This window comes from Phyllobates terribilis, unplaced genomic scaffold (genome assembly GCF_046119375.1).
Source record: "Phyllobates terribilis strain yellow unplaced genomic scaffold, ASM4611937v1 Scaffold_3__8_contigs__length_932513732, whole genome shotgun sequence".
NCBI lineage: Eukaryota > Metazoa > Chordata > Amphibia > Anura > Dendrobatidae > Phyllobates > Phyllobates terribilis.
In genome coordinates this window covers 10600820-10619000 of record NW_027362763.1, presented here as the reverse complement: position 1 = coordinate 10619000, position 18181 = coordinate 10600820, and the positions used below count along the sequence as shown (strand labels likewise).

The 18181-nt window shown below is 41.9% G+C and overlaps 41 non-coding genes across 41 annotated transcripts; all 41 read right to left on the bottom strand.

Moving 5' to 3' along the window:
* Positions 1-1443: 1443 nt before the first annotated feature.
* Positions 1444-1516, bottom strand: TRNAV-CAC (transfer RNA valine (anticodon CAC)). The gene has a single exon. It is a non-coding gene; the product is annotated as a tRNA-Val (tRNA).
* Positions 1517-1602: 86 nt separating this feature from the next.
* TRNAA-AGC (transfer RNA alanine (anticodon AGC)) lies at positions 1603-1675 on the bottom strand. Its single transcript has one exon. It is a non-coding gene; the product is annotated as a tRNA-Ala (tRNA).
* A 1164-nt stretch (positions 1676-2839) lies between these two features.
* On the bottom strand, positions 2840-2912 carry TRNAV-UAC (transfer RNA valine (anticodon UAC)). The gene has a single exon. It is a non-coding gene; the product is annotated as a tRNA-Val (tRNA).
* Positions 2913-3327: 415 nt separating this feature from the next.
* TRNAV-CAC (transfer RNA valine (anticodon CAC)) lies at positions 3328-3400 on the bottom strand. Its single transcript has one exon. It is a non-coding gene; the product is annotated as a tRNA-Val (tRNA).
* An 86-nt stretch (positions 3401-3486) lies between these two features.
* TRNAV-AAC (transfer RNA valine (anticodon AAC)) lies at positions 3487-3559 on the bottom strand. The gene has a single exon. It is a non-coding gene; the product is annotated as a tRNA-Val (tRNA).
* Positions 3560-4271: 712 nt separating this feature from the next.
* Positions 4272-4344, bottom strand: TRNAV-CAC (transfer RNA valine (anticodon CAC)). Its single transcript has one exon. It is a non-coding gene; the product is annotated as a tRNA-Val (tRNA).
* Positions 4345-4430: 86 nt separating this feature from the next.
* Positions 4431-4503, bottom strand: TRNAV-AAC (transfer RNA valine (anticodon AAC)). The gene has a single exon. It is a non-coding gene; the product is annotated as a tRNA-Val (tRNA).
* A 224-nt stretch (positions 4504-4727) lies between these two features.
* TRNAE-UUC (transfer RNA glutamic acid (anticodon UUC)) lies at positions 4728-4800 on the bottom strand. Its single transcript has one exon. It is a non-coding gene; the product is annotated as a tRNA-Glu (tRNA).
* Positions 4801-5214: 414 nt separating this feature from the next.
* Positions 5215-5287, bottom strand: TRNAV-CAC (transfer RNA valine (anticodon CAC)). Its single transcript has one exon. It is a non-coding gene; the product is annotated as a tRNA-Val (tRNA).
* Positions 5288-5672: 385 nt separating this feature from the next.
* TRNAV-UAC (transfer RNA valine (anticodon UAC)) lies at positions 5673-5745 on the bottom strand. The gene has a single exon. It is a non-coding gene; the product is annotated as a tRNA-Val (tRNA).
* A 415-nt stretch (positions 5746-6160) lies between these two features.
* TRNAV-CAC (transfer RNA valine (anticodon CAC)) lies at positions 6161-6233 on the bottom strand. Its single transcript has one exon. It is a non-coding gene; the product is annotated as a tRNA-Val (tRNA).
* An 86-nt stretch (positions 6234-6319) lies between these two features.
* On the bottom strand, positions 6320-6392 carry TRNAV-AAC (transfer RNA valine (anticodon AAC)). The gene has a single exon. It is a non-coding gene; the product is annotated as a tRNA-Val (tRNA).
* Positions 6393-7103: 711 nt separating this feature from the next.
* Positions 7104-7176, bottom strand: TRNAV-CAC (transfer RNA valine (anticodon CAC)). Its single transcript has one exon. It is a non-coding gene; the product is annotated as a tRNA-Val (tRNA).
* Positions 7177-7561: 385 nt separating this feature from the next.
* On the bottom strand, positions 7562-7634 carry TRNAV-UAC (transfer RNA valine (anticodon UAC)). Its single transcript has one exon. It is a non-coding gene; the product is annotated as a tRNA-Val (tRNA).
* Positions 7635-8049: 415 nt separating this feature from the next.
* TRNAV-CAC (transfer RNA valine (anticodon CAC)) lies at positions 8050-8122 on the bottom strand. The gene has a single exon. It is a non-coding gene; the product is annotated as a tRNA-Val (tRNA).
* Positions 8123-8208: 86 nt separating this feature from the next.
* TRNAV-AAC (transfer RNA valine (anticodon AAC)) lies at positions 8209-8281 on the bottom strand. The gene has a single exon. It is a non-coding gene; the product is annotated as a tRNA-Val (tRNA).
* A 224-nt stretch (positions 8282-8505) lies between these two features.
* Positions 8506-8578, bottom strand: TRNAV-UAC (transfer RNA valine (anticodon UAC)). Its single transcript has one exon. It is a non-coding gene; the product is annotated as a tRNA-Val (tRNA).
* A 415-nt stretch (positions 8579-8993) lies between these two features.
* Positions 8994-9066, bottom strand: TRNAV-CAC (transfer RNA valine (anticodon CAC)). The gene has a single exon. It is a non-coding gene; the product is annotated as a tRNA-Val (tRNA).
* Positions 9067-9152: 86 nt separating this feature from the next.
* Positions 9153-9225, bottom strand: TRNAV-AAC (transfer RNA valine (anticodon AAC)). The gene has a single exon. It is a non-coding gene; the product is annotated as a tRNA-Val (tRNA).
* Positions 9226-9450: 225 nt separating this feature from the next.
* TRNAE-UUC (transfer RNA glutamic acid (anticodon UUC)) lies at positions 9451-9523 on the bottom strand. The gene has a single exon. It is a non-coding gene; the product is annotated as a tRNA-Glu (tRNA).
* A 416-nt stretch (positions 9524-9939) lies between these two features.
* TRNAV-CAC (transfer RNA valine (anticodon CAC)) lies at positions 9940-10012 on the bottom strand. Its single transcript has one exon. It is a non-coding gene; the product is annotated as a tRNA-Val (tRNA).
* A 383-nt stretch (positions 10013-10395) lies between these two features.
* On the bottom strand, positions 10396-10468 carry TRNAV-UAC (transfer RNA valine (anticodon UAC)). Its single transcript has one exon. It is a non-coding gene; the product is annotated as a tRNA-Val (tRNA).
* Positions 10469-11339: 871 nt separating this feature from the next.
* On the bottom strand, positions 11340-11412 carry TRNAV-UAC (transfer RNA valine (anticodon UAC)). Its single transcript has one exon. It is a non-coding gene; the product is annotated as a tRNA-Val (tRNA).
* Positions 11413-11827: 415 nt separating this feature from the next.
* TRNAV-CAC (transfer RNA valine (anticodon CAC)) lies at positions 11828-11900 on the bottom strand. Its single transcript has one exon. It is a non-coding gene; the product is annotated as a tRNA-Val (tRNA).
* A 383-nt stretch (positions 11901-12283) lies between these two features.
* Positions 12284-12356, bottom strand: TRNAV-UAC (transfer RNA valine (anticodon UAC)). The gene has a single exon. It is a non-coding gene; the product is annotated as a tRNA-Val (tRNA).
* Positions 12357-12772: 416 nt separating this feature from the next.
* TRNAV-CAC (transfer RNA valine (anticodon CAC)) lies at positions 12773-12845 on the bottom strand. The gene has a single exon. It is a non-coding gene; the product is annotated as a tRNA-Val (tRNA).
* An 86-nt stretch (positions 12846-12931) lies between these two features.
* TRNAV-AAC (transfer RNA valine (anticodon AAC)) lies at positions 12932-13004 on the bottom strand. The gene has a single exon. It is a non-coding gene; the product is annotated as a tRNA-Val (tRNA).
* A 224-nt stretch (positions 13005-13228) lies between these two features.
* Positions 13229-13301, bottom strand: TRNAV-UAC (transfer RNA valine (anticodon UAC)). Its single transcript has one exon. It is a non-coding gene; the product is annotated as a tRNA-Val (tRNA).
* Positions 13302-13716: 415 nt separating this feature from the next.
* TRNAV-CAC (transfer RNA valine (anticodon CAC)) lies at positions 13717-13783 on the bottom strand. Its single transcript has one exon. It is a non-coding gene; the product is annotated as a tRNA-Val (tRNA).
* A 92-nt stretch (positions 13784-13875) lies between these two features.
* On the bottom strand, positions 13876-13948 carry TRNAV-AAC (transfer RNA valine (anticodon AAC)). Its single transcript has one exon. It is a non-coding gene; the product is annotated as a tRNA-Val (tRNA).
* Positions 13949-14172: 224 nt separating this feature from the next.
* On the bottom strand, positions 14173-14245 carry TRNAI-UAU (transfer RNA isoleucine (anticodon UAU)). Its single transcript has one exon. It is a non-coding gene; the product is annotated as a tRNA-Ile (tRNA).
* A 413-nt stretch (positions 14246-14658) lies between these two features.
* Positions 14659-14731, bottom strand: TRNAV-CAC (transfer RNA valine (anticodon CAC)). The gene has a single exon. It is a non-coding gene; the product is annotated as a tRNA-Val (tRNA).
* An 86-nt stretch (positions 14732-14817) lies between these two features.
* On the bottom strand, positions 14818-14890 carry TRNAV-AAC (transfer RNA valine (anticodon AAC)). Its single transcript has one exon. It is a non-coding gene; the product is annotated as a tRNA-Val (tRNA).
* Positions 14891-15114: 224 nt separating this feature from the next.
* On the bottom strand, positions 15115-15187 carry TRNAV-UAC (transfer RNA valine (anticodon UAC)). Its single transcript has one exon. It is a non-coding gene; the product is annotated as a tRNA-Val (tRNA).
* A 415-nt stretch (positions 15188-15602) lies between these two features.
* Positions 15603-15675, bottom strand: TRNAV-CAC (transfer RNA valine (anticodon CAC)). The gene has a single exon. It is a non-coding gene; the product is annotated as a tRNA-Val (tRNA).
* Positions 15676-15761: 86 nt separating this feature from the next.
* TRNAV-AAC (transfer RNA valine (anticodon AAC)) lies at positions 15762-15834 on the bottom strand. The gene has a single exon. It is a non-coding gene; the product is annotated as a tRNA-Val (tRNA).
* A 224-nt stretch (positions 15835-16058) lies between these two features.
* On the bottom strand, positions 16059-16131 carry TRNAV-UAC (transfer RNA valine (anticodon UAC)). Its single transcript has one exon. It is a non-coding gene; the product is annotated as a tRNA-Val (tRNA).
* Positions 16132-16706: 575 nt separating this feature from the next.
* On the bottom strand, positions 16707-16779 carry TRNAV-AAC (transfer RNA valine (anticodon AAC)). Its single transcript has one exon. It is a non-coding gene; the product is annotated as a tRNA-Val (tRNA).
* Positions 16780-17003: 224 nt separating this feature from the next.
* Positions 17004-17076, bottom strand: TRNAV-UAC (transfer RNA valine (anticodon UAC)). Its single transcript has one exon. It is a non-coding gene; the product is annotated as a tRNA-Val (tRNA).
* A 415-nt stretch (positions 17077-17491) lies between these two features.
* TRNAV-CAC (transfer RNA valine (anticodon CAC)) lies at positions 17492-17564 on the bottom strand. The gene has a single exon. It is a non-coding gene; the product is annotated as a tRNA-Val (tRNA).
* A 383-nt stretch (positions 17565-17947) lies between these two features.
* TRNAV-UAC (transfer RNA valine (anticodon UAC)) lies at positions 17948-18020 on the bottom strand. Its single transcript has one exon. It is a non-coding gene; the product is annotated as a tRNA-Val (tRNA).
* Between the last annotated feature and the right edge of the window lie 161 nt (positions 18021-18181).

Sequence of the window (18181 nt, the reverse complement as noted above, 5' to 3'; positions counted from 1 at the left end):
GACTCACATTTCCCAGACATTTCAATGTAAAAACCGCCTGATGACGTTGAGCCCTACTGCCAGCATAGTAAGGAGGTGTGCAGGATCCCTTCTGCGCAGTTAGAAAGCTTGTGGCATGACCAGACAGGCTTTGGGTGCAGGTGGAAGACCGAGAGGAGGTTGAGGAGGCAGAAGCAGTGGAGGAAAAATGACATAAAGAGGATTGACGCACAACTCGTGGGGATGGCAAGACTTGGACAGCAGCCCCTTGTCCTGCTGTCACCATAGTTACCCAGTGCCCAGTCAGCGACATGTAACGCCCCTGTCCATGCCTACTCGTCCAAGTGTCTGTGGTGAAATGCACCCTGTCACACACAGAGTTTCTCAAAGAAGCGGTGATGTTGTGTGCGACATGCTGGTGGAGCGCAGGCACACCTTTCTTTGAGAAGTAGTGCCGACTGGGCATCTGGTACTGGGGCACTGCGACGGACATAAGGTCTCGAAAATCCTCTGTGTCCACCAGGCGGAAAGGCAGCATTTCTGTAGCCAAGAGCTTGCAGATGGTGAAATTCAACCTCTTAGCTTTCTCATGGCTAGGAGGAAATGGTCTTTTACTTGTCCACATCTGAGGGACCGAGGGCTGGCTATTGTGCTTAGACGGGGTTGATAAGGGTGTCCCCGGCAAACTGCCGGTCTGTGAGGAAGATGCAGGCGGACATGTTAGGTTGCCTTGATCCAAAGGTGGTGCTATCGATGTCGGACAGCGCTCAAGACCAGCTGGTGTTACCACCTCCAAAGAAAATGATGACCTGCCAATCACGCTGGCTGTTGCGGGTAAAGAGGTGGCAGGTCTGCGCCCCAAAACAGGTGTGACTGCTGTCCCCCCAGTCACAGAGGATGAAGAGGCCGCGGATGCACAAGATATGGCAGACGGTGGTTGGCCCGGCCGGCTAGACCGCATTGTAGCACACTGAGCTTCCCACTGCAACTTATGCTTCATGTCCATGTGCCGGTTCATGCATGAAGTACTCAAACTATGTATTTTTTGGCCTCTACTTAGCTTTTGCTGACAAATGTTACAGATAACACGAGTTGGGTCATCTTTATCGATCTGAAAAAATGCCCAGGCTATGCAAGGCTTAGCACCCATGCGACCTGAAGAGCCACCACGACTTGTGGTGAGAGGCAGAGTTGTGTTTGAGGATGCAGTTGTTGACGTGCTTCCAGTACTACGGACAATTCTCATGCCTTTGTCCAAAAGCCAAAAAGAAAGAGAAAAAGCACGTAGATGCCTAGTTTTGCACCCTAAAACTCTCAGGTGTTACTTGAATTGTGATAACCTATCAACTGTCAAAACCACACACTGTTGTCAAAAGCAAACTCACGTAGAAATCGTAGCGGTGAAAAAAATGCTGCTCAAACCAACAATATAATCTTGCATTTGGAAATAAAGAATAAATCACATGTTTCTGCCCGGTATCGAACAGGGGACCTTTCGCGTGTGAGGCGAACGTGATAATCGCTACACTACAGAAACTAGATGGAAAAAGCTTCTGTGGTCACGGCATGCAATCAAGATCAAGGACCGAAAGGCAAACGCTTTGATAGCAAACAATAAAATTGTGTTTCTGCCTATTTTCGAACTGGGGACCTTTCGCGTGCTAGGCGAACGTGATAACCGCTACACTACAGAAACTCACGGTACTACCAAAGACATTCACACATACCTAAATGCAATTGAACAAAATCATCCACCCAAAGCCAACAGGTTTACCTCAATGTTTAAAAACAGAACAAAGGGCATTTTTCAACCAAGGAACATGCGTTCATTTGTCAGGCCATTGTGAATCAAATGGGTGAAAATCATGCTGCCCAAACCAACAGTATAGCCTTTTGTGAGAAAAAATGCTCACAAACACGTTTCTGCCCGGTGTCAAAACGGGGACCTTTCGCGTGTAAAGCAAACGTGATAACCACTACACTACAGAAACTTCATGAAAAGGAGTGAAATGTTCACGTCAAGCAATCAAGAGCAAAAGTGGAAACAGAGTAATGGCATCATCTGAAAAGCAAAACTTGCATCTTTCAATGAGGGAACTTTTCACTTGTCAGGCTAACGTGATTCTGGTTTAAACATAGCTGAGCTAGATTTGCATGGAAAAAAACATTTTGGACAAAGCATTCTCATGCCTTTGTCCAAAAGCCAAAAAGAAAGAGAAAAAGCACGTAGATGCCTAGTTTTGCACCCTAAAACTCTCAGGTGTTACTTGAATTGTGATAACCTATCAACTGTCAAAACCACACACTGTTGTCAAAAGCAAACTCACGTAGAAATCGTAGCGGTGAAAAAAATGCTGCTCAAACCAACAATATAATCTTGCATTTGGAAATAAAAAAAAATCACATGTTTCTGCCCGGTATCGAACCGGGGACCGCTCGCGTGTGAGGCAACCGTGATAACCGGTACACTACAGAAACTAGACAGAAAAAGCTTCTGTGGTCAAGGCATGCAATCAAGATCAAGGACCGAAAGGCAAACGCTGTGATAGCAAACAAAGAATTTAAGTTTCTACCCAGTTTCGAACAGGGACCTTTCACGTGTTAGGCAAACGTGATAACCGCTACACTACAGAAACTCACGGTACTACCAAAGACATTCACACATACGTAAATGCAATGGAACAAAATCATCCACCCAAAACCAACATGTTTACCTCAATGTTTAAAAACAGGACAAAGGGCATTTTTCAACCAGGGAACATGCGTTCATTTGTCAGGCCATTGTGAATCAAATGGGTGAAAATCATGCTGCCCAAACCAACAGTATAGCCTTGTGTGAGAAAAAATGCTCACAAACACAAGTTTCTGCCCGGTGTCGAACCGGGGACATTTCGTGTGTAAAGCGAATGTGATAACCACTACACTACAGAAACTTCATGAAAAGAAGTGAAATGTTCATGTCAAGCAATCAAGAGCAAAAGTGGAAACAGAGTAATGGCATCATCTGAAAAGCAAAACTTGCATCTTTCAATGAGGGAACTTTTCACTTGTCAGGCTAACGTGATTCTGGTTTAAACATAGCTGAGCTGGATTTGCATGGAAAAAAACATTTTGGACAAAGCATTCTCATGCCTTTGTCCAAAAGCCAAAAAGAAAGAGAAAAAGCACGTAGATGCCTAGTTTTGCACCCTAAAACTCTCAGGTGTTACTTGAATTGTGATAACCTATCAACTGTCAAAACCACACACTGTTGTCAAAAGCAAACTCACGTAGAAATCGTAGCAGGGAAAAAAATGCTGCTCAAACCAACAATATAATCTTGCATTTGGAAATAAAGAATAAATCACATATTTCTACCCGGTACCGAACCGGGGACCTTTCGCATGTGAGGCAAACGTGATAACCGCTACACTACAGAAACTAGACGGAAAAAGCTTCTGTGGTCACGGCATGCAATCAAGATCAAGGACCGAAAGTCAAACGCTTTGATAGCAAACAATAAAATTATGTTTCTGCCCAGTTTCGAACTGGGGACCTTTCGCGTGTTAGGCGAACGTGATAACGGCTACACTACAGAAACTCACGGTACTACCAAAGACATTCACACATACCTAAATGCAATTGAACAAAATCATCCACCCAAAGCCAACAAGTTTACCTCAATGTTTAAAAACAGGACAAAAGGCATTTTTCAACCAGGTAACATGCGTTCATTTGTCAGGCCATTGTGAATCAAATGGGTGAAAATCATGCTGCCCAAACCAACAGTATAGCCTTGTGTGAGAAAAAATGCTCACAAATACATGTTTCTGCCCGGTGTCAAACCGTGGACATTTCGTGTGTAAAGCGAACGTGATAACCACTGCACTACAGAAACTTCATGAAAAGGAGTGAAATGTTCACGTCAAGCAATCAAGAGCAAAAGTGGAAACAGAGTAATGGCATCATCTGAAAAGCAAAACTTGCATCTTTCAATGAGGGAACTTTTCACTTGTCAGGCTAACGTGATTCTGGTTTAAACGTAGCTGAGCTGGATTTGCATGGAAAAAAACATTTTGGACAAAGCATTCTCATGCCTTTGTCCAAAAGCCAAAAAGAAAGAGAAAAAGCACGTAGATGCCTAGTTTTGCACCCTAAAACTCTCAGGTGTTACTTGAATTGTGATAACCTATCAACTGTCAAAACCACACACTGTTGTCAAAAGCAAACTCACGTAGAAATCGTAGCAGGGAAAAAAATGCTGCTCAAACCAACAATATAATCTTGCATTTGGAAATAAAGAATAAATCACATATTTCTGCCCGGTATCGAACCGGGGACCTTTCGCGTGTGAGGCAAACGTGATAACCGCTACACTACAGAAACTAGACGGAAAAAGCTTCTGTGGTCACGGCATGCAATCAAGATCAAGGACCGAAAGGCAAACGCTTTGATAGCAAACAATAATATAAAGTTTCTGCCCAGTTTCGAACTGGGGACCTTTCGCATGTTAGGCGAACGTGATTACCGCTACACTACAGAAACTCACGGTACTACCAAAGACATTCACACATACCTAAATGCAATTGAACAAAATCATCCACCCAAAGCCAACAAGTTTACCTCAATGTTTAAAAACAGGACAAAGGGCATTTTTCAACCAGGGAACATGCATTCATTTGTCAGGCCATTGTGAATCAAATGGGTGAAAATCATGCTGCCCAAACCAACAGTATAGCCTTGTGTGAGAAAAAATGCTCACAAACACATGTTTCTGCCCGGTGTCGAACCAGGGACCTTTCGCGTGAAAAGCGAACGTGATAACCACTACACTACAGAAACTTCATGAAAAGGAGTGAAATGTTCACGTCAAGCAATCAAGAGCAAAAGTGGAAACAGAGTAATGGCATCATCTGAAAAGCAAAACTTGCATCTTTCAATGAGGGAACTTTTCACTTGTCAGGCTAACGTGATTCTGGTTTAAACGTAGCTGAGCTGGATTTGCATGGAAAAAAACATTTTGGACAAAGCATTCTCATGCCTTTGTCCAAAAGCCAAAAAGAAAGAGAAAAAGCACGTAGATGCCTAGTTTTGCACCCTAAAACTCTCAGGTGTTACTTGAATTGTGATAACCTATCAACTGTCAAAACCACACACTGTTGTCAAAAGCAAACTCACGTAGAAATCGTAGCGGTGAAAAAATGCTGCTCAAACCAGCAATATAATCTTGCATTTGGAAATAAAGAATAAATCACATGTTTCTGCCCGGTATCGAACCGGGGACCTTTCGCGTGTGAGGCAAACGTGATAACCGCTACACTACAGAAACTAGACGGAAACAAAGCTTCTGTGGTCACGGCATGCAATCAAGATCAAGGACCGAAAGGCAAACGCTTTGATAGCAAACAATAAAATTATGTTTCTGCCCAGTTTCGAACTGGGGACCTTTCGGGAGTTAGGCGAACGTGATAACCGCTACAATACAGAAACTCAAGGTACTACCAAAGACATTCACACATACCTAAATGCAATTGAACAAAATCATCCACCCAAAGCCAAAAGGTATACCTCAATGTTTAAGAACAGGACAAAGGGCATTTTTCAACCAGGGAACATGCGTTCATTTGTCAGGCCATTGTGAATCAAATGGGTGAAAATCATGCTGCCCAAACCAACAGTATAGCCTTGTGTGAGAAAAAATGCTCACAAACACATGTTTCTGCCCGGTGTCAAATCGGGGACCTTTCGCGTGTAAAGCGAACGTGATAACCACTACACTACAGAAACTTCATGAAAAGGAGTGAAATGTTCACGTCAAGCAATCAAGAGCAAAAGTGGAAACAGAGTAATGGCATCATCTGAAAAGCAAAACTTGCATCTTTCAATGAGGGAACTTTTCACTTGTCAGGCTAACGTGATTCTGGTTTAAACGTAGCTGAGCTGGATTTGCATGGAAAAAAACATTTTGGACAAAGCATTCTCATGCCTTTGTCCAAAAGCCAAAAAGAAAGAGAAAAAGCACGTAGATGCCTAGTTTTGCACCCTAAAACTCTCAGGTGTTACTTGAATTGTGATAACCTATCAACTGTCAAAACCACACACTGTTGTCAAAAGCAAACTCACGTAGAAATCGTAGCAGGGAAAAAAATGCTGCTCAAACCAACAATATAATCTTGCATTTGGAAATAAAGAATAAATCACATATTTCTGCCCGGTATCGAACCGGGGACCTTTCGCGTGTGAGGCAAACGTGATAACCGCTACACTACAGAAACTAGACGGAAAAAGCTTCTGTGGTCACGGCATGCAATCAAGATCAAGGACCGAAAGGCAAACGCTTTGATAGCAAACAATAATATAAAGTTTCTGCCCAGTTTCGAACTGGGGACCTTTCGCATGTTAGGCGAACGTGATTACCGCTACACTACAGAAACTCACGGTACTACCAAAGACATTCACACATACCTAAATGCAATTGAACAAAATCATCCACCCAAAGCCAACAAGTTTACCTCAATGTTTAAAAACAGGACAAAGGGCATTTTTCAACCAGGGAACATGCATTCATTTGTCAGGCCATTGTGAATCAAATGAGTGAAAATCATGCTGCCCAAACCAACAGTATAGCCTTGTGTGAGAAAAAATGCTCACAAACACATGTTTCTGCCCGGTGTCGAACCAGGGACCTTTCGAGTGTAAAGCAAACGTGATAACTAGTACACTACAAAAACTTCATGAAAAGGAGTGAAATGTTCACGTCAAGCAATCAAGAGCAAAAGTGGAAACAGAGTAATGGCATCATCTGAAAAGCAAAACTTGCATCTTTCAATGAGGGAACTTTTCACTTGTCAGGCTAACGTGATTCTGGTTTAAACGTAGCTGAGCTGGATTTGCATGGAAAAAAACATTTTGGACAAAGCATTCTCATGCCTTTGTCCAAAAGCCAAAAAGAAAGAGAAAAAGCACGTAGATGCCTAGTTTTGCACCCTAAAACTCTCAGGTGTTACTTGAATTGTGATAACCTATCAACTGTCAAAACCACACACTGTTGTCAAAAGCAAACTCACGTAGAAATCGTAGCGGTGAAAAAATTCTGCTCAAACCAGCAATATAATCTTGCATTTGGAAATAAAGAATAAATCACATGTTTCTGCCCGGTATCGAACCGGGGACCTTTCGCGTGTGAGGCGAACGTGATAACCGCTACACTACAGAAACTAGACGGAAACAAAGCTTCTGTGGTCACGGCATGCAATCAAGATCAAGGACCGAAAGGCAAACGCTTTGATAGCAAACAATAAAATTATGTTTCTGCCCAGTTTCGAACTTGGGACCTTTCGGGAGTTAGGCGAACGTGATAACCGCTACACTACAGAAACTCAAGGTACTACCAAAGACATTCACACATACCTAAATGCAATTGAACAAAATCATCCACCCAAAGCCAAAAGGTTTACCTCAATGTTTAAAAACAGGACAAAGGGCATTTTTCAACCAGGGAACATGCGTTCATTTGTCAGGCCATTGCTAATCAAATGGGTGAAAATCATGCTGCCCAAACCAACAGTATAGCCTTGTGTGAGAAAAAATGCTCACAAACACATGTTTCTGCCCGGTGTCAAATCGGGGACCTTTCGCGTGTAAAGCGAACGTGATAACCACTACACTACAGAAACTTCATGAAAAGGAGTGAAATGTTCACGTCAAGCAATCAAAAGCAAAAGTGGAAACAGAGTAATGGCATCATCTGAAAAGCAAAACTTTCATCTTTCAATGAGGGAACTTTTCACTTGTCAGGCTAACGTGATTCTGGTTTAAACGTAGCTGAGCTGGATTTGCATGGAAAAAAACATTTTAGACAAAGCATTCTCATGCCTTTGTCCAAAAGCCAAAAAGAAAGAGAAAAAGCACGTAGATGCCTAGTTTTGCACCCTAAAACTCTCAGGTGTTACTTGAATTGTGATAACCTATCAACTGTCAAAACCACACACTGTTGTCAAAAGCAAACGCACGTAGAAATCATAGCGGTGAAAGAAATGCTACTCAAACCAACAATATAATCTTGCATTTGGAAATAAAGAATAAATCACATGTTTCTGCCCGGTATCGGACCGGGGACCTTTCGCGCGTGAGGCGAATGTGATAACTGCTACACTACAGAAACTAGACGGAAAAAGCTTCTGTGGTCACGGCATGCAATCAAGATCAAGGACCGAAAGGCAAACGCTTTGATAGCAAACAATAAAATTATGTTTCTGCCCAGTTTCGAACTGGGGACCTTTCGCATGTTAAGCAAACGTGATAACCGCTACACTACAGAAACTCACGGTACTACCAAAGACATTCACACATACCTAAATGCAATTGAACAAAATCATCCACCCAAAACCAACAGGTTTACCTCAATGTTTAAAAACAGGACAAAGGGCATTTTTCAACCAGGGAACATGCGTTCATTTGTCAGGCCATTGTGAATCAAATGGGTGAAAATCATGCTGCCCAAACCAACAGTATAGCCTTGTGTGAGAAAAAATGCTCACAAACACATGTTTCTGCCCGGTGTCAAACCGGGGACCTTTCGCGTGTAAAGCGAACGTGATAACCACTACACTACAGAAACTTCATGAAAAGGAGTGAAATGTTCACGTTAAGCAATCAAGAGCAAAAGTGGAAACAGAGTAATGGCATCATCTGAAAAGCAAAACTTGCATCTTTCAATGAGGGAATTTTTCACTTGTCAGGCTAACGTGATTCTGGTTTAAATGTAGCTGAGCTGGATTTGCATGGAAAAAAACATTTTGAACAAAGCATTCTCATGCCTTTGTCCAAAAGCCAAAAAGAAAGAGAAAAAGCACGTAGATGCCTAGTTTTGCACCCTAAAACTCTCAGGTGTTACTTGAATTGTGATAACCTATCAACTGTCAAAACCACACACTGTTGTCAAAAGCAAACTCACGTAGAAATCGTAGCGGTGAAAAAAATGCTGCTCAAACCAACAATATAATCTTGCATTTGGAAATAAAGAATAAATCACATGTTTCTGCCCGGTATCGAACCGGGGACCTTTCGCGTGTGAGGCGAACGTGATAACCGCTACACTACAGAAACTAGACAGAAAAAGCTTCTGTGGTCACGGCATGCAATCAAGATCAAGGACCGAAAGGCAAACGCTTTGATAGCAAACAATAAAATTATGTTTCTGCCCAGTGTCAAACTGGGGACCTTTCGCGAGTTAGGCGAACGTGATAACCGCTACACTACAGAAACTCACGGTACTACCAAAGACATTCACACATACCTAAATGCAATTGAACAAAATCATCCACCCAAATCCAACAGGTTTACCTCAATGTTTAAAAACAGGACAAAGGGCATTTTTCAACCAGGGAACATGCGTTCATTTGTCAGGCCATTGTGAATCAAATGGGTGAAAATCATGCTGCCCAAACCAACAGTATAGCCTTGTGTGAGAAAAAAAAGGTCACAAACACATGTTTCTGCCCGGTGTCGAACCAGGGACCTTTCGCGTGAAAAGCGAACGTGATAACCACTACACTACAGAAACTTCATGAAAAGGAGTGAAATGTTCACGTCAAGCAATCAAGAGCAAAAGTGGAAACAGAGTAATGGCATCATCTGAAAAGCAAAACTTGCATCTTTCAATGACGGAATTTTTCACTTGTCAGGCTAGCGTGATTCTGGTTTAAACGTAGCTGAGCTGAATTTGCATGGAAAAAAAACATTTTGGACAAAGCATTCTCATGCCTTTGTCCAAAAGCCAAAAAGAAAGAGAAAAAGCACGTAGATGCCTAGTTTTGCACCCTAAAACTCTCAGGTGTTACTTGAATTGTGATAACCTATCAACTGTCAAAACCACACACTGTTGTCAAAAGCAAACTCACGTAGAAATCGTAGCGGTGAAAAAAATGCTGCTCAAACCAACAATATAATCTTGCATTTGGAAATAAAGAATAAATCACATGTTTCTGCCCGGTATCGAACCGGGGACCTTTCGCGTGTGAGGCGAACGTGATAACCGCTACACTACAGAAGCTAGACGGAAAAAGCTTCTGTGGTCACGGCATGCAATCAAGATCAAGGACCGAAAGGCAAACGCTTTGATAGCAAACAATAAAATTAAGTTTCTGCCCAGTGTCAAACTGGGGACCTTTCACGAGTTAGGCGAACGTGATAACCGCTACACTACAGAAACTCACGGTACTACCAAAGACATTCACACATACCTAAATGCAATTGAACAAAATCATCCACCCAAAGCCAACATGTTTACCTCAATGTTTAAAAACAGGACAAAGGGCATTTTTCAACCAGGGAACATGCGTTCATTTGTCAGGCCATTGTGAATCAAATGGGTGAAAATCATGCTGCCCAAACCAACAGTATAGCCTTGTGTGAGAAAAAATGCTCACAAACACATGTTTCTGCCCAGTGTCGAACCAGGGACCTTTCGCATGTAAAGCGAACGTGATAACCACTACACTACAGAAACTTCATGAAAAGGAGTGAAATGTTCACGTCAAGCAATCAAGAGCAAAAGTGGAAACAGAGTAATGGCATCATCTGAAAAGCAAAACTTGCATCTTTCAATGAGGGAACTTTTCACTTGTCAGGCTAACGTGATTCTGGTTTAAACGTAGCTGAGCTGGATTTGCATGGAAAAAAACATTTTGGACAAAGCATTCTCATGCCTTTGTCCAAAAGCCAAAAAGAAAGAGAAAAAGCACGTAGATGCCTAGTTTTGCACCCTAAAACTCTCAGGTGTTACTTGAATTGTAATAACCTATCAACTGTCAAAACCACACACTGTTGTCAAAAGCAAACTCACGTAGAAATCGCAGCGGTGAAAAAAATGCTGCTCAAACCAACAATATAATCTTGCATTTGGAAATAAAGAATAAATCACATGTTTCTGCCAAGTATTGAACCGGGGACCTTTCACGTGTGAGGCGAACGTGATAACCGCTACACTACAGAAACTAGACGGTCAAAGCTTCTGTGGTCACGGCATGCAATCAAGATCAAGGACCGAAAGGCAAACGCTTTGATAGCAAACAATAAAATTATGTTTTTGCCCAGTGTCAAACTGGGGACCTTTCGCGAGTTAGGCGAACGTGATAAACGCTACACTACAGAAACTCACGGTACTACCAAAGACATTCACACATACCTAAATTCAATTGAACAAAATCATCCACCCAAATCCAACAGGTTTACCTCAATGTTTAAAAACAGGACAAAGGGCATTTTTCAACCAGGGAACATGCGTTCATTTGTCAGGCCATTGTGAATCAAATGGGTGAAAATCATGCTGCCCAAACCAACAGTATAGCCTTGTGTGAGAAAAAATGCTCACAAACACATGTTTCTGCCCGGTGTCGAACCAGGGACCTTTCGCGTGTAAAGCGAACGTGATAACCACTACACTACAGAAACTTCATGAAAAGGAGTGAAATGTTCACGTCAAGCAATCAAGAGCAAAAGTGGAAACAGAGTAATGGCATCATCTGAAAAGCAAAACTTGCATCTTTCAATGAGGGAACTTTTCACTTGTCAGGCTAACGTGATTCTGGTTTAAACGTAGCTGAGCTGGATTTGCATGGAAAAAAACATTTTGGACAAAGCATTCTCATGCCTTTGTCCAAAAGCCAAAAAGAAAGAGAAAAAGCACGTAGATGCCTAGTTTTGCACCCTAAAACTCTCAGCTGTTACTTGAATTGTGATAACCTATCAACTGTCAAAACCACACACTGTTGTCAAAAGCAAACTCACGTAGAAATCGCAGCGGTGAAAAAAATGCTGCTCAAACCAACAATATAATCTTGCATTTGGAAATAAAGAATAAATCACATGTTTCTGCCCAGTATCGAACCGGGGACCTTTCGCGTGTGAGGCGAATGTGATAACCGCTACACTACAGAAACTAGACGGAAAAAGCTTCTGTGGTCACGGCATGCAATCAAGATCAAGGACCGAAAGGCAAACGCTTTGATAGCAAACAATAAAATTATGTTTTTGCCCAGTGTCAAACTGGGGACCTTTCGCGAGTTAGTCGAACGTGATAACCGCTACACTACAGAAACTCACGGTACTACCAAAGACATTCACACATACCTAAATGCAATTGAACAAAATCATCCACCCAAATCCAACAGATTTACCTCAATGTTTAAAAACAGGACAAAGGGCATTTTTCAACCAGGGAACATGCGTTCATTTGTCAGGCCATTGTGAATCAAATGGGTGAAAATCATGCTGCCCAAACCAACAGTATAGCCTTGTGTGAGAAAAAATGCTCACAAACACATGTTTCTGCCCGGTGTCGAACCAGGGACCTTTCGCGTGTAAAGCGAACGTGATAACCACTACACTACAGAAACTTCATGAAAAGGAGTGAAATGTTCACGTCAAGCAATCAAGAGCAAAAGTGGAAACAGAGTAATGGCATCATCTGAAAAGCAAAACTTGCATCTTTCAATGACGGAATTTTTCACTTGTCAGGCTAACGTGATTCTGGTTTAAACGTAGCTGAGCTGGATTTGCATGGAAAAAAAACATTTTGGACAAAGCATTCTCATGCCTTTGTCCAAAAGCCAAAAAGAAAGAGAAAAAGCACGTAGATGCCTAGTTTTGCACCCTAAAACTCTCAGGTGTTACTTGAATTGTGATAACCTATCAACTGTCAAAACCACACACTGTTGTCAAAAGCAAACTCACGTAGAAATCGTAGCGGTGAAAAAAATGCTGCTCAAACCAACAATATAATCTTGCATTTGGAAATAAAGAATAAATCACATGTTTCTGCCCGGTATCGAACCGGGGACCTTTCGCGTGTGAGGCGAACGTGATAACTGCTACACTACAGAAACTAGACGTAAAAAGCTTCTGTGGTCACAGCATGCAATCAAGATCAAGGACCGAAAGGCAAACGCTTTGATAGCAAACAATAGAATTATGTTTCTGCCCAGTTTCGAACTGGGGACCTTTCGCGTGTTAGGCGAACGTGATAACCGCTACACTACAGAAACTCACGGTACTACCAAAGACAGTCACACATACCTAAATGCAATTGAACAAAATCATCCACCCAAAGCCAACAGGTTTACCTCAATGTTTAAAAACAGGACAAAGGGCATTTTTCAACCAGGGAACATGCGTTCATTTGTCAGGCCATTGTGAATCAAATGGGTGAAAATCATGCTGCCCAAACCAACAGTATAGCCCTGTGTGAGAAAAAATGCTCACAAACACATGTTTCTGCCCGGTGTCGAACCAGGGACCTTTCGCGTGTAAAGCGAACGTGATAACCACTACACTACAGAAACTTCATGAAAAGGAGTGAAATGTTCACGTCAAGCAATCAAGAGCAAAAGTGGAAACAGAGTAATGGCATCATCTGAAAAGCAAAACTTGCATCTTTGAATGAGGGAACTTTTCACTTGTCAGGCTAACGTCATTCTGGTTTAAACGTAGCTGAGCTGGATTTGCATGGAAAAAAACATTTTGGACAAAGCATTCTCATGCCTTTGTCCAAAAGCCAAAAAGAAAGAGAAAAAGCACGTAGATGCCTAGTTTTGCACCCTAAAACTCTCAGGTGTTACTTGAATTGTGATAACCTATCAACTGTCAAAACCACACACTGTTGTCAAAAGCAAACTCACGTAGAAATCGTAGCAGGGAAAAAAATGCTGCTCAAACCAACAATATAATCTTGCATTTGGAAATAAACGATATATCACATGTTTCTGCCCGGTATCGAACCGGGGACCTTTCGCGTGTGAGGCGAACGTGATAACCGCTACACTTCAGAAAGTAGACGGGAAAAGCTTCTGTGGTCATGGCATGCAATCAAGATCAAGGACCGAAAGGCAAACGCTTTGATAGCAAACAATAAAATTAAGTTTCTGCCCAGTTTCGAACTGGGGACCTTTCGCATGTTAGGCGAACGTGATTACCGCTACACTACAGAAACTCACGGTACTACAAAAGACATTCACACATACCTAAATGCATTTGAACAAAATCATCCACCCAAATCCAACAGGTTTACCTCAATGTTTAAAAACAGGACAAAGGGCATTTTTCAACCAGGGAACATGCGTTCATTTGTCAGGCCATTGTGAATCAAATGGGTGAAAATCATGCTGCCCAACCCAACAGTATAGCCTTGTGTGAGAAAAAAAGGTCATAAACACATGTTTCTGCCCAGTGTCGAACCAGGGACCTTTCGCGTATAAAGCGAAAGTGATAACCACTACACTACAGAAACTTCATGAAAAGCAGTGAAATGTTCACGTCAAGCAATCAAGAGCAAAAGTGGAAACAGAGTAATGGCATCATCTGAAAAGCAAAACTTGCATCGTTCAATGAGGGAACTTTTCACTTGTCAGGCTAACGTGATTCTGGTTTAAACGTAGCTGAGCTGGATTTGCATGGAAAAAAACATTTTGGACAAAGCATTCTCATGCCTTTGTCCAAAAGCCAAAAAGAAAGAGAAAAAGCACGTAGATGCCTAGCTTTGCACCCTAAAACTCTCAGGTGTTACTTGAATTGTGATAACCTATCAACTGTCAAAACCACACACTGTTGTCAAAAGCAAACTCACGTAGAAATCGTAGCGGTGAAAAAAATGCTGCTCATACCAACAATATAATCTTGCATTTGGAAATAAAGAATAAATCACGTTTCTGCCCGGTATCGAACCGGGGACCTTTCGCGTGTGAGGCGAACGTGATAACCGCTACACTACAGAAACTAGACGGAAAAAGCTTCTGTGGTCACGGCATGCAATCAAGATCAAGGACCGAAAGGCAAACGCTTTGATAGCAAACAATAAAATTATGTTTCTGCCCAGTGTCAAACTGGGGACCTTTCGCGAGTTAGGCGAACGTGATAACCGCTACACTACAGAAACTCGCGTTACTACCAAAGACATTCACACATACCTAAATGCAATTGAACAAAATCATCCACCCAAATCCAACAGGTTTACCTCAATGTTTAAAAACAGGACAAAGGGCATTTTTCAACCAGGGAACATGCGTTCATTTGTCAGGCCATTGTGAATCAAATGGGTGAAAATCATGCTGCCCAAACCAACAGTATAGCCTTGTGTGAGAAAAAATACTCAAAAACACATGTTCCTGCCCAGTGTCGAACCAGGGACCTTTCGCGTGTAAAGCGAACGTGATAACCGCTACACTACAGAAACTTCATGAAAAGGAGTGAAATGTTCACGTCAAGCAATCAAGAGCAAAAGTGGAAACAGAGTAATGGCATCATCTGAAAAGCAAAACTTGCATCTTTCAATGAGGGAACTTTTCACTTGTCAGGCTAACGTGATTCTGGTTTAAACGTAGCTGAGCTGGATTTGCATGGAAAAAAACATTTTGGACAAAGCATTCTCATGCCTTTGTCCAAAAGCCAAAAAGAAAGAGAAAAAGCACGTAGATGCCTAGTTTTGCACCCTAAAACTCTCAGGTGTTACTTGAATTGTGATAACCTATCAACTGTCAAAACCACACACTGTTGTCAAAAGCAAACTCACGTAGAAATCGTAGCGGTGAAAAAAATGCTGCTCAAACCAGCAATATAATCTTGCATTTGGAAATAAAGAATAAATCACATGTTTCTGCCCGGTATCGAACCGGGGACCTTTCGCTTGTGAGGTGAACGTGATAACCGCTACACTACAGAAAGTAGACGGGAAAAGCTTCTGTGGTCATGGCATGCAATCAAGATGAAGGACCGAAAGGCAAACTCTTTGATAGCAAACAATAAAATTATGTTTCTGCCCAGTTTCGAACTGGGGACCTTTCGCGTGTTAAGCAAACGTGATAACCGCTACACTACAGAAACTCACGGTACTACAAAAGACATTCACACATACCTAAATGCAATTGAACAAAATCATCCACCCAAAACCAACAAGTTTACCTCAATGTTTAAAAACAGGACAAAGGGCATTTTTCAACCAGGGAACATGCGTTCATTTGTCAGACCATTGTGAATCAAATGGGTGAAAATCATGCTGCCCAAACCAACAGTATAGCCTTGTGTGAGAAAAAATGCTCACAAACACATGTTTCTGCCCGGTGTCGAACCGGGGACCGTTCGCGTGTAAAGCGAACGTGATAACCACTACACTACAGAAACTTCATGAAAAGCAGTGAAATGTTCACGTCAAGCAATCAAGAGCAAAAGTGGAAACAGAGTAATGGCATCATCTGAAAAGCAAAACTTGCATCGTTCAATGAGGGAACTTTTCACTTGTCAGGCTAACGTGATTCTGGTTTAAACGTAGCTGAGCTGGATTTGCATGGAAAAAAAACATTTTGGACAAAGCATTCTCATGCCTTTGTCCAAAAGCCAAAAAGAAAGAGAAAAAGCACGTAGATGCCTAGCTTTGCACCCTAAAACTCTCAGGTGTTACTTGAATTGTGATAATCTATCAACTGTCAAAACCACACACTGTTGTCAAAAGCAAACTCACGTAGAAATCGTAGCGGTGAAAAAAATGCTGCTCAAACCAACAATATAATCTTGCATTTGGAAATAAAGAATAAATCACATGTTTCTGCCCGTTATCGAACCGGGGACTTTTCGCGTGTGAGGTAATTGTGATAACCGCTACACTACAGAAACTAGATGTAAAAAGCTTCTGTGGTCACGGCATGCAATCAAGATCAAGGACCGAAAGGCAAACGCTTTGATAGCAAACAATAGATTTATGTTTCTGCCCAGTTTCGAACTGGGGACCTTTCGCGTGTTAGGCGAACGTGATAACTGCTACACTACAGAAACTCACGGTACTACCAAAGACAGTCACACATACCTAAATGCAATTGAACAAAATCATCCACCCAAAGCCAACAGGTTTACCTCAATGTTTAAAAACAGGACAAAGGGCATTTTTCAACCAGGGAACATGCGTTCATTTGTCAGGCCATTGTGAATCAAATGGGTGAAAATCATGCTGCCCAAACCAACAGTATAGCCTTGTGTGAGAAAAAATGCTCACAAACACATGTTTCTGCCCGGTGTCGAACCAGGGACCTTTCGCGTGTAAAGCAAACGTAATAACCACTATACTACAGAAACTTCATGAAAAGGAGTGAAATGTTCACGTCAAGCAATCAAGAGCAAAAGTGGAAACAGAGTAATGGCATCATCTGAAAAGCAAAACTTGCATCTTTGAATGAGGGAACTTTTCACTTGTCAGGCTAACGTGATTCTGGTTTAAACGTAGCTGAGCTGGATTTGCATGGAAAAAAACATTTTGGACAAAGCATTCTCATGCCTTTGTCCAAAAGCCAAAAAGAAAGAGAAAAAGCACGTAGATGCCTAGTTTTGCACCCTAAAACTCTCAGGTGTTACTTGAATTGTGATAACCTATCAACTGTCAAAACCACACACTGTTGTCAAAAGCAAACTCACGTAGAAATCGTAGCAGGGAAAAAAATGCTGCTCAAACCAACAATATAATCTTGCATTTGGAAATAAAGAATAAATCACATGTTTCTGCCCGTTATCGAACCGGGGACCTTTCGCGTGTGAGGCGAACGTGATAACCGCTACACTACAGAAACTAGACGGAAAAAGCTTCTGTGGTCACGGCATGCAATCAAGATCAAGGACCGAAAGGCAAACGCTTTGATAGCAAACAATAAAATTATGTTTTTGCCCAGTGTCAAACTGGGGACCTTTCGCGAGTTAGGCGAACGTGATAACCGCTACACTACAGAAACTCACGGTACTACCAAAGACATTCACACATACCTAAATGCAATTGAACAAAATCATCCACCCAAATCCAACAGGTTTACCTCAATGTTTAAAAACAGGACAAAGGGCATTTTTCAACCAGGGAACATGCGTTCATTTGTCAGGCCATTGTGAATCAAATGGGTGAAAATCATGCTGCCCAAACCAACAGTATAGCCTTGTGTGAGAAAAAATACTCAAAAACACATGTTCCTGCCCAGTGTCGAACCAGGGACCTTTCGCGTGTAAAGCGAACGTGATAACCGCTACACTACAGAAACTTCATGAAAAGGAGTGAAATGTTCACGTCAAGCAATCAAGAGCAAAAGTGGAAACAGAGTAATGGCATCATCTGAAAAGCAAAACTTGCATCTTTCAATGAGGGAACTTTTCACTTGTCAGGCTAACGTGATTCTGGTTTAAACGTAGCTGAGCTGGATTT